This window comes from Meleagris gallopavo, chromosome Z, assembly GCF_905368555.1.
Source record: "Meleagris gallopavo chromosome Z, MGAL_WU_HG_1.1, whole genome shotgun sequence".
Classification (NCBI taxonomy): Eukaryota; Metazoa; Chordata; class Aves; order Galliformes; family Phasianidae; genus Meleagris; species Meleagris gallopavo.
The window spans coordinates 33,268,864-33,284,114 of record NC_139435.1 but is presented as its reverse complement, the minus strand read 5'-3'; the positions used below and the strand labels follow the sequence as shown (position 1 = coordinate 33,284,114).

The window sequence follows — 15,251 nt, the reverse complement described above, 5'->3', positions numbered from 1 at the left end:
ACATTATGACAGAGGTGACGAAGGCTTTAAATATCTCTCATTTCTTTGTGTCCCTATTTTGTAGGTAACAGTCCTCATCAAGCATTGGATGAACATTATCTCTGATCCTCTTTTTTTTATTGTTTTTTTTCCTCCTTAAAAAGAGTGAAATGAGTGAAATTGTAAGGATATCTTTTTCTCTATTAGTGCAAGATCTTACTTCTATTAAATTGAGTGAAATTATTTCCACTACATGTGAAATATCCATAAAACCTACTAACAACCAAAATAGAGACTATATTATCCAGAGGAATTCTAATCGATTTTTCAGTTTTCAGAATTTCACAACATAATTGAAGGCGATTCAACTTGAGAGAATAATTTATCAGAATTAGCAACTAAGAATATTTCTTATTTTTTTTACAATGAAGACTGCAACTCTAGTGTGAATTAGCCAAGTGTAACAGTCATAAATGCATTTTATATATGAGATATTGGCTAATGTTTCTGTAAAGCAATATTGACACACTAGCACAGGACAACAGTGGAGTTTCTAGATATCATTTTCTTTTTTTCTCCATCTAAAGAACAAGATCCTTTAATCATGAATGTTAGATATAATATTTCTGCATATATTTAAGATAAGCATGAGACTTAAAAATGAACTGTAGTTATTACTTACTAGTGTGCTTTACTAAATTTATTTTGCTAAGAAAAAACCTAATACTCTATTGCTTTTACCTTTCATTATGATTTTTTCCTTTTGTTCACACTTTTGTGAAACCAGATACCATATTTATCCTGGTTCCAATTGTTCTAGCAGAAAACACCAGAGAAAAAGAAGGGCTTGGGAGTACCACAAATATTTATGCGTAGTGTCCAAGGGAAAGATGAAGTACAGATTTGCTACTCCTTGCAAGTGAGTTGGTATTGCTTTATGGGAGGAGGCAGTACTCCTTGCCATCTGGGAAGTGAGATCAGAGTTCACGCAGCTATAATGGCAAGACTAGAAGGAGATGAACTAATAAAATTAATGTGGGAGATGGGAATACCTCATTATGAACTGGGTAATGGGAAGAACTAGGAGTCCCCGAAACCAAATTATATGGTGTTTTTGTCTTTGATATAAAGCCATGTGTCTGTAGTAGTATATAGGGCATCCCATTATTTTGGTAGTTTTGAGCTTCTCTGTTGTAAATTTCAACTAACTAACTAAATAAATATATTTCTGTAAGAGAAATGGAATTTTACAAGTTGGGGTTTTAAAATTCATACTTAGTCTTCCAACTTCTGGATAATATTGATGCTGATAATATGTTCATATTATTGAGTTATGTCAATGGAAAATCCTTTGTAGTGTCAGGAAAAAAAAAAAAAAAAGAAAAGAAAAGAAACAGAAAAAGAAAGAAAGAAAAAAAAAAAAAAGCAACGCCGAGAAGGAAAAGAAGCCTTGCAACATGTTTTCATAATGAAATTTATGGATGAAGTGTGCCTCTGAAATTGTCCATTTTTCATTAAAAAAAAAAAAAAAAACAAAAACATCCTAGAAGGGGCAAGAAATGCTCAGCGATAAAATTTATTTCACAAACAAAAATCTATGGTTTTATTTCACTTATAAGTATCACTCCCTTTTTTAAGATTTTAAGATAAGCAAATATGATGGTAAAATTGATTGACTAAGGTTTCTTAGAATTCTATGCTTCTTGTTTTAGCATTGAGATAACAGACAATGTAAGAAAACTGATTTGTTACCAGTGATTCATTTTCCTACATTGTTTATTGTGTCCCTGCGTAAATAAACTTGAGATTCTGCAAAATCTTCTCCTTCCAAGAGAGAGAGCTTCCAATTTTTAAACCACTTATAAATGGCTTACCAAAAGAAATCGTACCTGTTTCATCAGTGCATACTCTTTCTCAGTTATAAATAATTAAAATGAAGACTTTCTAAAGAATGTGTTTGCAATATCAAAAATCTCAGTAGAATATTGTTAGCTTTTAAGTCTTATATCACATTTATATTCATGTTTATTTGCTAATAATTACATGCTAGGGAAGTGGATGCCAGTGGCACTGAACAGAAAGAATATACAGAATAAGAGAAAAGAATAAAGACTTTGAGAAACTGAAGATGAAGGAAGATGAGAAATAAAAGCCAAGAAAAGCAATAATGAAAACAAGAATTCATTATTTTACTCAACAAAAAAAAAATCAAATCTTGAAAAAAGAAGAGAATTGAGAAGTATATATAGTCATCTAAAATTGTTCTTCTTAATTTTATAACGTGTTCCATCTTTGAACAGTAGTTCTTCCCAGGTGGACTGTATAATTGTAATCCATTCAGTTGCTGACAAAATTTAGACCTAGTAGAGGATGGTGATTTTGACTGAGAAATGGAATCAATTTATTTAAGTTGAGAGTCAGTAAATTGGATTAATATCTAGAAAGACTATTTTCCATTCCTAAAGCTTTTTTAAAGCTATATATATATCACAGTTTCATTCTCTCAGGAAACCTATTATCACTGTAACACAGCCTATTCCTTCAGGTGATGCACAGAATATCTTAGAAGACAGTCCCAAGCAACTGGGCAACTCAGACCTCCCTAAGAACTGAACAATCCACACAAAGGAAGAGTAGCCTGGAAGAAATCTGACACTAAGCTGACTGAAATCAGCATCTGCAGCAGTATGTGAGAAATGAGGTTTCATTAAATGTATATATGAAGATCAACAAGATAGCACCAAAATTTCTCAAGATCAGGAAGATTTGTGGGTATTCAGGTGTCCAAATGTCTTTACAAAGAAACTTATGAAATTGAGAGAAGACAAAATTCCAGCAAAAATCTGAGCAAAAGTGTTTTTCTCACTTTTATAGCTCAGTTCATGCCACTCTTAGATCATCTAAAGAATGAACTGTTCCATTAGATCCAGTGGTGTGAGTGCCTTGACAATGATAGAAAGGATTATTTTTAGTTATTAGTAGTATTCTTAGGCATGAATCTCTTGGTTTTCACAACAGATATCAATTAGAACTTGAAGCATATGGCAGAAAATTATACATTAAATACCAGAATGATAACAATGACATTTATAGTGAGTGATGAAAAACACAGGCTTTTAACAAGCTAAGTTACGGTTGTGCAATATTCTTTTTGGTTTATACACCACTCAAAATGATACAGCAACTCGTGCATGTATTTCAGCGCTGAATTACTCTCAGTAAAAGCTAGCAACAGCAGTATACTTTAGGTCCTGTATATTACCAAGTGAAAAGGTGCCACATTTTTAAGTGCGATTTAAAAGGTAAGAGGTTTACTGTCTTTCTTGACCTTGTAAAAAACACAATCAAGAAGGAAAAGTAGCCTAGAAGACCAACAGGTTTTTCTAAATAGCAGCTAGCTGCCAAACAAACTTGCTTAATACCCCTGATTCCTCAAGCCAAGTTAGAATTCTGAAACAAAAGAATTATTATTGCTGTACTTAATCTTCCGTGTTCTTTTCTACTGTATTTATCCAAAGTTTTCTTTTTCTTTATTGTCCAAAGAGGAGTTTGGTTGAGCAGAGATGGGCACAAGTCCAAGACCATGACCCAAATTTAGAAGCAGTTACGGTCCAGCTCTGAATCTGAATTTTGAAAGCTGTTTTGTCTTTGTACCAAAGTCCATGTAAAAATTGAAAACATGAAGAGATGTTACAGAACAACTCTGTCACTGTTAATCATTCTGAATGCTCTTTATTCTTACATGGCAAGCCAGAAAGTTATGCACAAATTGAAATCTATTGTGTACGTTTCCTTCTGGGAATTTATTGGGTCTGATCACATCATTTTTCCCAGAGGAATACATGCAAGAAGAGATGCTATCCTGTTTAAGTGAAGAGATAAGAAACTGATGATCTGAAAATGCTGCATTTCTGTACTGTACATTACACAATATTAAACTGGTTATTCGTAAATGTTCAGAATTTTCGAGGCTTTCTAGTTCCCCACGGAGAAATATGCAGGACCAAGTAATCAGAGTCTGTATCAAGGTATTTCTAATCAAGTTGACAATTTGAAGACATTACTGTCATTAAGTCATCTCATGGTTTAAATCAAACAGTCCATGGTTAATATGATTTGGGAAGTAAGGGAGACTACAAAACAAGAAAATTGACTTTTAGGCACAGGCTGAAAATAACTTCAGCTTTGAGTTTTCTTTCTCTTTCATCAGTTGAAATCTTAAGGGCTGGACTAGAGCCAAGAAGATGATCGTTCTGCCCCTGAAGAACGTCCTTTCTTTAAAATTTAATTTTGCCTTGATTCAATTTGAATAAATTGTTCTCTTGTTCTCTTGTTCTCTTGTTTTATTGTCAAAGTAACAAAAGTAAATAAAACTGCAAAAAAAAAAGTTTTGTTTTGTTTTGTTTTGTTTTGTTTTGGTGATGATAAGACTTGTTTCATTTTTCCATTTCTAGGTCATTGCAACAAGAATGAGGGAAATGGAAAAAGGTTGTAATAAACCTGTCACAGGTGAAAAGAGCAATGTTTATGTTCCCAGCGACCCTATATCGCAATGAGAAATGTACTCATGGGATTAAACTGCTTTCTCATGAGCATCTTTATTACTGACATGCTGGACAGACACCTGCTGGAGTGTTGTTACTATATAGAAAATACTTAATATCTTGTGAAAAGTCAGGAGGAAGCTCAGACGATGATGATACATATTACTCATGCATTCACAGCAAACACTATGCTTGTAAGACGTCCAGTACTGGGGGTAGTATTAATGCTTTTCTCTCTCTTTCATGTAATACTTTGCTACTCTTGGAAGAAATTCAGTATCTCTGCTGAAGATAGAAAAGATTCTTCCAGCTCCAAACTAACTAGTATCAGTAGAATTTATCCTACCTATTGGTCTGCTTTGAAGTGCAGTTTTCTTTTTTCATATAATTGGGGTTTTCTTTGAAAACAACACATAAAGATTGGATTTCCAGCTTTCCTTGGTTGCTACTTCTTGTCTTACAGCTCTTACTTCTTACTGTTTTATCCTCTTGTCAATTGTCTTACAAATGGGCAAAAGCCTTGTCTAAATCTGCAAATGAAGTTAGACATAAACTACCGTTTTTTCAGCACTGCAATGTCTTCTTCAGATATCTGAAGATAAAATTACATTTTCTGGGGAACAAAAGACAGAGGTAAAAAGAAAATAAAAATTCTTTAGTCCTTTTGAAAACAAGGTTGTCCTGAGAGCTGAATATCAACGATATTGCTTTCTGGCACCAGACTTACCAAACTCTGCAGATATTATTGTTTCTGAATTAACAGTCTGTCTCTTAGGAAACTAGCTACTGTTTGTAGTGGTTTTGTAGGTTTAGAAATTTTAAAGAGAAAAGGAGGTTCCTATTTAGCTTCTCTGAAGGTATTCAGAAAGTGCCTCAAAATTCAAACCCAAACTGCAAATTATTTCCCAAGGGAATGTTTTATTCAACAGTGAAACGTTCCCACCAGAAATCTTTTTGCTTGTCTTGAAATATATTTAATCTCTTCTCTTTCTTCCCCTTCTTTCCACAGAGACTGAATTCATGATTATCCTAATGGTAATGCCCTGACTTCTTTTTAAAGCTCTGTGAAGGAAATGTGGCTTTGTGCTAATTATTTTCAGTCCTTAAACAGCCACAATAGATGAGTCTGGTTAATGTATTCATTAAAGGAATTATTTAAGCTCCATTTCAGTCTCTCATTATAAATGAACAAAAGAAACAAAAAGTGATTTGCACTCAAGAATTACAGCATGAAGTGTCTGTTAAACAAAACCACCAGCTATTAACATCTTGGACAGACATTACCAGCGATGGGGATAAATTTGTAAAGCATACACACGCCTACACTTGACCCACTGTGTACCAACAAGGGAGAAAGCCAATATGGCCCCATTAAATGGAGTGGCAAAAATGCAGTATGTACAAAAACATACCAATTCTCCTGCTGCCAAGCAATCTTGGCAATAAATAAGCAAGTAAGAAAGTAAATAAATAAATAAATAAATAAATAAATAAATAAATAAATAAAAGTAGGTGGAGGAACGGGACAAAGAAGAAAAGGAGGGGAAGGAAAGGGAAGGGAAGGGAAGGGAAGGGAAGGGAAGGGAAGGGAAGGGAAGGGAAGGGAAGGGAAGGGAAGGGAAGGGAAGGGAAGGGAAGGGAAGGGAAGGGAAGGGAAGGGAAGGGAAGGGAAGGGAAGGGAAGGGAAGGGAAGGGAAGGGAAGGGAAGGGAAGGGAAGGGAAGGGAAGGGAAGGGAAGGGAGGGAAGGGAAGGGAAGGGAAGGGAAGGGAAGGGAAGGGAAGGGAAGGGAAGGGAAGGGAAGGGAAGGGAAGGGAAGGGAAGGGAATTTTATTTTCTTGCGAAAATAAGTTTTCACAATGATTACTTTCACATTTTCTTCAGCGCTTGAATGTTAGGCTTTTGAAGCCAATGAACAATGAACATCAATGAACTTGTAGGTTAAGGAACAACATTGTGCTTTTTGCTTATTGAATTATTGAAAAAATTGCTTATTGAAAAATAATTGCAATTATCACAATTTTAGTCCTTTTAGAGTGGGCAACCTTAGGCAACACTTGTTCTTTACAGTCCTGTAATACTGTTGTAATTCTGACCACCTTTATTAGGGATTAGAACTTCAGGAATATCCTTCAAGAAAACTAGTGATGAGTAATTACATATATAGTAATTTCTGTTAAGCAAATCATACAGCTAGCTAGACACTTCAAACAGCTAACAGTGGAATTAGTAAACAGTAGTAACATTATATGAACTAATCTGAAATTCAATCAGATATGTTGTAATTATTTCATTTGTTTGTAATCAGACTTTAAAAATTCTGTGAATATGTTTTTTTTTTTTTAATCGCTAGCTAAAATATCATTGCTTCCATCAGTGCACTGATTGACTTTGTTTTTATGTTATGATCAGATCAATAAGCCTTTGTACATCTTGCCCAGTGCTGGAATAGAAGTCAATATTTTCTCATGTTTTTAAAACATTAAAAAAAAAATGATAAGTTCAAGAATGAGTATCTTCATGGACCGAGATTTTGCATAAATCCTTCTAGTTGTCCTTGCATTGGAAAATTCATAAAATAAAAAATCTTTTTATTTACATTGGATCTTATGTCCTGTATTTATATATATACCTATCTTGTATACATACAATTTTTCAGATTTTTAATGTTTTCTGCCAGTAGTAAAACTAGTTTTAACAGCTGTAAAGTCCTTTTAATCCTGAATAGAGTGGGTATATTAGAGCTGGGCATTTTAAATTTCTCTATTCTTCTAGGGTTGGAGTTTTGCTTTTTTTCTCTCTTCATATATGGTATACCAAATCTTTCTCACATTACTGATGAAATCACTTGGGTCAGACTCTTGTGAACAGAATTTCTAAATTCTCTCAAATCTTTACACATTAAACTGGGAGCTGAATGGTCCTTGGAGATGTCTTCTTTTATATGTTTATGGCTTCTTCTCTATCAGTAAAATTAAAGGATCAAAATCATCTGCTATGAGATAAACAGCTGTCTTCCATGAAAACTATGCTATTTAAAAACATTTTTAATTAATATTCTGCACAAACACTTTTCATAAAACAGTAAGTAAAGGCAGGAAAGGCAGAGAATTTACAAGAGACTGCTTACTATGTTCAAAATTGTTCAGTTTTCACTCATTTGTTCATTTAATAGAAGAACCTTTTTTCATCCTTAATGCAACTGAGTGCAAGTTTTCCCTTACATCTAACTGGCTCAAAGAGATTGTTAAGAATTTCATTTTTTACGTTGTCTACTGAAATATTGTTTATTGGTATTTATAAAAGCTAATCAAACTCTCAAAATATATTCATTAAACAAATTTTGTAAATTTGATTTGACAATCTTCACAATTCTGTTTGTTCTTACTCTAGTAATATTCTAAACAGTGCTTTGTCACTTAGTTTCTCAAGTTACTACAAAAAGTGTTCCTAAAGATTGCTGGTGGCCATGTATGATCCTTCCCTTTCTTTTTCCAAGTAAATTAATCCTAGCTTTAATGATTCATTGAAATCTCTAAACAATGATCAGTTAAACTTTAAATTTAGTTGTTTTTTTTTTTCCCCAGCATCTTATTAAACAGTAAATCAAGAGACAAAATCAGTAAGCATGAGATTATGCGGTGAAACAGTGCAATTCAAAGTCTAGATAACATTCTGTGAACAGAATGGATATTATGGATAACCCACAGCCAGACAGCAAAACAATTATTATATCACACAAAAATTTGCTCAGTCATAGCAATGATTACATCTGTATCAAATGAAGAAATTGCTTTAATTTGGTTTCTAAAGAGCAAACATAAAGACTAAGAATTACCTTCAGATTTGTTTCACAGTTAAGTAAGACTAAGTAAGACTATACTGAACAAATAGGACCATACTTCATCACACCACTGTTTCTTTAGACAGTTTTCTGAATCACAGATGAAGCAGATGCTTGAATGAGCACAATAGTATTATATGTCATTATTTTTCACTTTTAATAATTATAAAGTAGTTAATTACAATTACAATTGCAAATTATGAAGAAGTGGAAACTTACACTGAAAATTAATCACTGTAAGCCTAAGTAGAAAATGGCATGGTAAATCTTTTAAAATCATTTAGAGCTGTCTAGTCAGTCATAAATACATCTGCCTAAATTTAAAATCCACACATGACACAAAAATTAGTATATACTCTAGATTTCCTTTGGATTCTTCTTTTATTTATTTGCATTACTACCTTTCATTACTCAATTCCTACACATTAAGTATTGGAATCTTTCTTCCTTCTCAAATTTGTCCATGCTTTGTGTAACACAAAGGAATCGGTTGATGTTTGATTCTGTCCTATTTGAGAATATATTCTGTTAAAGATAAAAATTAATTTCATTCCAGTATGAAAGCTGGGAATTGAACAAGCATTTCTTGTCTTGACACATTAAGTTATTTTGCACAGTCCTTTCTTAATATCACATGGGGTTTATTCTGCAACAATTTCTCCAGGAAGATTGGCGGCAAGAAAAAAGAGTAATAATAAGTAATAATTAAGAAATTGAATTTAAAACTCAAACTGTGAAAAATGAAGTTGTGTATCATGTTGATGACCAGACTAAATACTTCTGAAAATACCTTCTATTTTCTTATGTATAAAAAGAGATTTTCCCAGCAGATTAAAAAAAAAAGCATATACAACTGTTCTGGAGCAATTCCTCCTTTTGATAGATGTATCTCAGCCATATTACATTCATCTGAGAAAAAAAAAAAACGCCCAAACAATCTATGTCTTAACAGACATAAGGCCTTGCCCTAGTTTAGCCCTTTTTTTACTTCTTTGGACAAAGTTTTAATCAGACAAAAGCAGAAATCATTTCAGATGTACAGTATATTATATATTACTTTTATTATTAATTTTGAAGAATAGGACAAAATTCAGAAAACTTTTTGGCAAACTTCAGAAAAGAATTTTTTAAAGATAGCTGTCTAAAAAATCTTGGCGTACTGCAATTATTTTATCCAACACATGAATATTAATGGCACCTTTTACTAACCCCAGAAATGTATTTCTTCGAATAACATCTTAAACATCGGTAGCTTCAAAAAGTAATGCCTCCTATTTGTTTCCATGGAAACTAAAGCAGATATAAAGAGCACACTAATGCTACTTGAAAAAGCAAATTTTTCATTATTTCTCAACATAGCCACCACCATTAATTAGTATGCATTTCTGCCAGTGGTGAACAAGAGCCTGCATGCTGGTCTCGTAAAAACCTGTACCAGTGGAGGTGACCCACAGTCACTGCTGCCACTTCTGACCTGCAGCACCCACCACCTCATTGTGCTCACATCCACTGTTTTCTCTTCATAAATATTCAGCAAATGTTGTTGAATGTCAGTAAGTGCCTTTTTTACCACATGGAGGAATTCAGTTCCACACCTTTGCTTCATAAACACTTCCATTTCAAGACACCATTGTGTCAGACTGTCCCCCTGCCTCAATCTGCCACATGGCAACAACATGTATTGGAATATCGGTGGGAAGGCTCAGCCTCTACTGCCATAACACCAACATCCGCCTCTGATATTGCTGGCCAACATAATAACGCAGGAGGCATTACTTTCAAAATAGTTCCCATATAAACCAGTGCAGGAATTTACAGGGTATCATGAACCAGGGAAATCATCGCTTAACTCATTCTAGATAATTGTACATTCTCTCTCCTGTAAGCATTTTCTCAGCTATTAAGACATTCTCAGCCATCTGTAAGCATTCTTTCAAGATTTAGCAGAACTAAGGAGAGCTTTCTTCCTATAACTTTAATTTTACAAAATGAGAAACATGATCACTAGAGTATATTTCTATTATTGAAATAATGGGAGAAACAGGTGTTTTCCAATAAGAATTCTGTTCCCACTTGCACTGTTGCATTAAATGGATTTCCCTACTACTCTTTTGTCTGACGGTGACCCAGTTCCAGCGCTATTATATTTATTCATGTGGCAGCAGGAAAAATTTGAAACACTGCTTAACATTTTACTTAAAGTTTTGTTCTTAAGTGTACAGACCACTTGAGTTTTACTCAAAACATTATTATCTATACTACTGTAATACTTACATCATTTAAACTCTACTCTGTGTGGGTTAGAAGGGAGTAACTAATGGTCATTGATTTGATGAACTTTTTATGGGCTTGTAAATTGCTTCAGAAAAATAAATGTGTGCTTCCACCTACAAAAAGCTTAAAATTTCTAAAACCAAAACCACAAATGGTTTTGAAGTCGCTCAGATATTTGGTTTCCTGTTTTTCCCATCAGTTTCATTTCTCCCAGGAGAAGAAAGTGCTGAAACGCCATTAAGGCCGACCAACTGTTCTTACAGCTTTTCCAGAGCAAGAAGAGGCAGGAAATATTAGAAGTCATATTGTAAATTTTCAAGTATTTCCTAGCCAAATTTTGCAGATTCTAGTGGCTCAGACAAACTTTGGAGTAAATGTAGAAACCTTTAAAGGATTTTTAGAAACCAAATACAGAAAACAAATCTTCCGAGATATTCTCCTTACCTGAATAGACATATCCAGCCAGAGCTCATTAAATGAGGATTAAGCAACAATTTGCAGAATTAATTTCCCTGATAAAATAATACATGCATTGAATAAATGCAAACCAAATGTAATATAAACTAAAATTACTTACTTTGTTTCAAGTGACTAATAGTTTTAGTTTTCCTACTTGTTCTATTTAATTTGCAGGAAAAAAAAAAAAACCAACAACAAAAGAAAACAAACAAACAAACAAAAAACCAAACCAAAACAAAAAAAGCCCTACCAAAAGAAATAAGGAAAGGAAGTAATGGAAGTAGTTGCTTCTGGATAACATTTTATAAATATTTCATTTGGAGTCATTTTGAAAAGTACAATAGCTGGATAAATCTTTGTCAACTGTACAGGAGTCTTTGTCAACTGTAAAGGAAAGGTGTACAGATTTTTAACTACTAGCATCTTTCTTTATGACATAGACAAAATTGCTATTAGTTGTCTTTCAAATGAGAACACATCAGTTTGATGCCTTATAGTATACTTAAGAATTTTCTGAATTGTTTTTTGTGGGTTTTTTTTGGTTTATTTGTTTGTTGTTGTTGTTTGTTTTTTATTCATTGGGTGAACTATTATTATTACTACTTTTTGTAAAGTTATAAATATCTTTGTGGAATAGAAAATCACCAAGTTGGATTCAAATATTAAATGCAGCTTTACTGACATGAAAAATCATCTGTAAAAGTAACTTACACAAAACGATCTGCTAGTAACTTGTATAGGACCAACAATGATATGTAGTTATTCTGCCTGCTTAACTCTTATCCTTTGTCTTTCGCACATAGCTACTGCAGTAATGCTGAAAATTTTGGGAGACCTCGCTTCTAGTTAAAAATCTTTGGTTCTGGAGAATTTATTTGCTTCTGTAATGAGAGGCCATTGCTTCAGATTAACTGGCATTGTCAGGAAATGCCTCTCAAAAATGACTTAACTTTGCAACAGCTTTTATTTAAATGTATTTAATATTATTGTATTTGCAGAGAATTTTTGCTGACATTCCATCCAGCAGTAAGGCATTGTTCAGCTCATTTTTGTTTGATACCTCATTCAATTTCTAATCTGAAAGTAAAACGACATTCTAACTGAGGGCAGCCTGACAGATTGTATGATAGAAGCGTATCTCAAATCAGCAAGACAGAGAAGAATCATTTGCTCAGCACAGAGCACATCATTCCTTCTGAGAGTTGAAGTATAAATAAAGGATGACAAGAAACAGAAGCATGCAGTCAACTTTTGATAGGAAGCAAAAGAATGTCATTCAAGAGGAATGGGAATTTGTCTTCAGCACTTTCCCTCAAATATTCAGCAAGAAGAGGGTTATCTTTTTAGGTAATCTGCTACTCTAGTAGCACAGAAGGAAAAAATGCAAAACTAGAAAGCTCTATTGCCAAAAAGACAGTACAATTCCAAAACAACAAGGAGATATTTAAGTAATCCATCCTCTTTTCCCTGAATTTCTGTCATGGGGATCTCCAGCACTGGGTCTCTTAGGAGGAAGAGATGCCAACTATGCTCCTCTTAAGCAGACCCTAGCTGTTTATTCATGAAGTGTCAATGAAAGACTGCCTCTTAACAGCGTCCCTCTGGCTGGCTGGCTGCAGTGGTGGGTGGTGACTAGTTGGATGATGTAACCCAAAGCAGCTATTGGCAGTAGGTCATGGTTCATATGTTTCCACTAAGGAATTGCAGCTGTGCAATCTACAGCAGTTACTTGGGAGAAGATTGGCCATATGCATGAAAGTATCCTGTAGCTGTTACTTCTATCTTCCCCCAAAAAAGACACAGGAAAGGAGGAGATTACAGAGAATTGCAATGGGTCACTGGTATGGCTGGCGTCCAGCCTCAATGAGACAAGGGCCATTAAACAAATTAATCCCAAAGTAGTAAGAAATGCAGGTGAAAATTTAAGGAAGATAAGTGCTAAATCAAACAAAATGTTTGAAAATTGAAGAGGCTGTTCAAACTCTCCAGCTTCCAGGTACAAATCTACTTTTCTGAGCAGTGATACAGACAGATTACACTATAACGTCAAGCATAAAGTCTGTAAAAAGGGATGTTAGTTCTAAAGGGAGGGCTTTCAATTCAGACTAAAATAAAAAAGAGACAAAGAGAGAGGAAAGAGGGAAATCAAATCTTGACATTGGAAAAACAGAGTTTGGAAATTGCTGGCTATCTCCCCTCATTTCATAGGAAAGCTAGGGCTTTTCACATTTCAGTGTCTGTGCATTGTATTTAATTCTCCTCATGGACATTCTAGAAAAGATCAAACATAGGTGTTGTGGTTTTTTTGAGTTTTTTTTTTTGTGTGTGTGTGTGTTTTTTTTCAAGAGTAAACTAAAGAAAACCAATTATATTTGAAATGAAAATAAAAACTCTTGCTTTCTTTCACAATAGATTTAACTACTCGTTTTCATTCTTTAATCTTTCTGAATGTAAAACCATTTTTCTGTTATATCTCTGCATCTCCATTCTGAAGATTAGAGAGTGATGAGACTTTATGCAATGCAAACAACTGCCTTTTTTTTTTTTTTTCTCGTATTTTTATAGACTTGGAGTCTTGTCTTCAAGTTTAATGTTTTCTGTGATTTTTCAGTTCATCTGGAAATAGAAAAGAAAGTTACTCTGAAACCCAAGATTGCTAATGACCTTGCAAAAGTTGGCAACAAGCAATTTTAATTTTTCTTCAATGGTCTAATACACTCAATGCCTTCAGAAGATTTTAAGTCTATTGTACACCTAATCATGCAGCAAAATTTCTCTCCATCATACACAAAAGACTGAAGTGAGTTTCCAGAAGAACTATTTAATGAAGCTGGTGAGAAATTTCATGAGAATAATTTTAAGGCAGAAAAAACAAGCTCAGAATTCAGCAAAAACATCTGGTAGGGGCATTCTAGTTTATTGGTGCTCAGAGAAAATTACTGAAGAGTGTTACTTAATTTAGTGATTTTGTTTTAAATATAATGTTAAAAAAAAAAGGAAAATAACATGGAAAGACACACACTTTAAATGTAAAGAAAAACTCTACAGACCTGTTCCTTGATATTTAGAAATACTTCTGAGATGTACTGTTTTGCTAATGCCTTCTAATTGCTTTACTTTGAAAAATATTTGAAATACTTAAGACTTGCTATCAAATACCTCTGAGTTGAATCAAGTTACAGAGGCAAAGTAACATTACGATAAAACATATTTGCTAAAACTGTTCCTAGCAAAGCCAAGCTTCTAACTTGTCCAGTTGACTGTATAGGAATAGTGCAATTTGTTTTTCTAAATAGGCTTCAGATCACTCAAATCTAGAAACAAGAACAGTTGTGAACAAGAAAAGATGTCTACAAAGATTATTGAGATAGTTGTGTCTATTTATCTTTTAAGTTTAGGGCTTTGAGAAGAAGACAGCCCATGTTAACAGACAAGAAGGAAGAAGGCAAGCAAAACTACTTAACTAAATGGATATCTGCTAGAATCTATGTCTGAATAATTTCCTAAATGAACTCATAGTAATAATGATAGTTGACAAGAAATGAAGTAGGAAGCCAGATATACTTGAAGATAGGATTTCAGAACTTACACGGAAAGATAAAGCAGGAAATGTTGCAGAATATAACTAATGGCTAGCGCACCTGGGCTGCCGTTTGCCTCCACTTTTGTGTCATTGGTTCACAATAACAGAGGTGAATATTGGTGGTATGGCAGTAGAGGCTGAACATTCCTACCACTATTCCACTACATTTTGTTGCTGTGAGACAGATGGTAGCAGAGAGACAGTCTGACACAGTGGTGTCTGAAATGGAAGTGCATATAAAGCAAAGATGTGTTGTTGATTTCCCCCTTGCAGAAAAAAATGATCATTAGTCCATAGTCATTAACTGACTCTCACTGAAAATTTATGGATGCGAACACAGTGAGGCGGTGGGCTAGGGTTAGGGTTAGGGTTAGGACTGGAGTTAGGGTTAGGGTTAGGGTTAGCAGAACTGTGGTTTCAGCAGTGGTAACAGTGATGTGAAAGACATATTTTGGATAGCCATGCGTAGTTGCTACACTGTGACATGAAGAACATCTAGATCAGCTCACCTGCACAAATTAGCTGATGATGTTGACTATTTTAAATAAGTGTTGTGTAGATGAGAATTTG

The 15,251-nt window shown here is 34.0% G+C and overlaps 1 protein-coding gene across 2 annotated transcripts in view; it reads right to left on the bottom strand.

Annotated features, from left to right (window-relative positions):
• Positions 1-15,251, bottom strand: part of ADAMTSL1 (ADAMTS like 1) — a 396,646-nt gene that overhangs the window by 301,687 nt on the left and 79,708 nt on the right. The gene's annotated exons all lie outside the window — the stretch shown is intronic.